The following is a 1,514-nucleotide window of genomic DNA, read 5'->3' as shown; positions in this document are numbered from 1 at the left end:
TTTAGAGGTTTTCTGTGCCTGGACCTGGCTTTCTAAGTGCCTGCCATGTCAGCCTTCTCTGACCATGAGTCAAATCTTGAATTGACATGTCAGCTACCACATGGCTCAGCTTAGCACATGGCACTGGTGGCTGACTCCAGCCCACAGGCAGCAGCCAGTAGCCATGTCTCTGTATTCCCATCACTGGCCCACCTGAGCCACTGTAGATCTAGGAATGTAGTAGTGAGGCGGCGGGCCACATCCCGCCACCCGGCTAGCTTTACACCCGAAATAATTACACGGAAACTGTATTCTTTTAAACACTGCCTGGCCCATTAGTTTCAGCCTCTTATTGGCTAATTCTCAAATCTTGCTTTAACCCATATTTAGTAATCTGTGGAGCACCGTGAGGGGTGCCTTACCAGGAGAGATCTTAGCCGGCATCCATCTCAGAGAGGAGAGGCATGGCGACTGCTTGAGGCATCAGCCTGACTCTGCTTTCTTTCTCCCACAATTCTGTTCTGTCTACTCCGCCTACCTAATTTTCTGTCCTATTAAAGGGCCAAGGCAGTTTCTTTATTAACCAATGAAAGTAACACATAGACAGATGACCCTCCTCCATCATAGGAAGCCATGTCTGGTTCCTTGTCCAGAACTTTCTTAGCTTTCTTGGGCCCTGTGTTTGATATTCAAGCCTCTACATTGGGTACCATATGTAGCAAGTCTTTCTCTCTCCACTAATCAGTTTCCAATTAATGACACAGAGACTTATTATTAATTATGAAAGCTTGGTCCGTAGCTTTGGCTTGTCTCAACTAGCTCTTATAACTTAAATCAAGCATATTTTCTACACCTTTGTTCTGCCATGTGGAACATCAATCTTAAACCTCTCCTCTCCATGTCTGACTGGCAACCCAGCCTTTATTTTTCCCATACTTTTCTCTGTCCCCGGAAATCCTGCCTGACCTCTTCCTGCCTAGCTGTTGGCCATTCTGCTTTTTATTAAACCAATCACAGCAATCTATTTCACACTGTATAAATATCCTACATCTTCATGTCATTATTTGGGAGCTGGCTAATCAAACAGAAAAAAACTCATTCTGGAACGCCAGGTATGTGACTGCTCTGTAGGCACATTGCTTTGCCTAGTATATCAGTCATTAAAGAAAACAGGCACAGCTCAGATATTGAAGAACTAGATATGATATATGAAATGGCTTTCTACCTTCTTGTTTAAAGAGTGATAGATTTATACAGAGGTGGCTGAGATTCACAGTCTGCATACAGAGTCGATCACAGCCCTCTGCTCTGGGTTCTTGCTTAGCATGTCTAGACCTCTCTTTTCTAGGAGGCAGCACTAACACTAATCTACCCTACTATCCCTATAGTCATTGGGAATGTCAAATAATATAATAAACCGGGAATCATTGGAAAAGAATTCTGGAAAAATTCTTAACTGTCAACTGATTTCTCCTTGGTTCAAATGACACAGACCATTCTCATTATTGTGCTTACTTTAAGAAAGAACAATAAAT

The sequence above is a fragment of the Arvicola amphibius genome, chromosome 11, assembly GCF_903992535.2.
Source record: "Arvicola amphibius chromosome 11, mArvAmp1.2, whole genome shotgun sequence".
NCBI classification, from domain to species: Eukaryota; Metazoa; Chordata; class Mammalia; order Rodentia; family Cricetidae; genus Arvicola; species Arvicola amphibius.
This window is presented reverse-complemented; position numbering follows the sequence as displayed.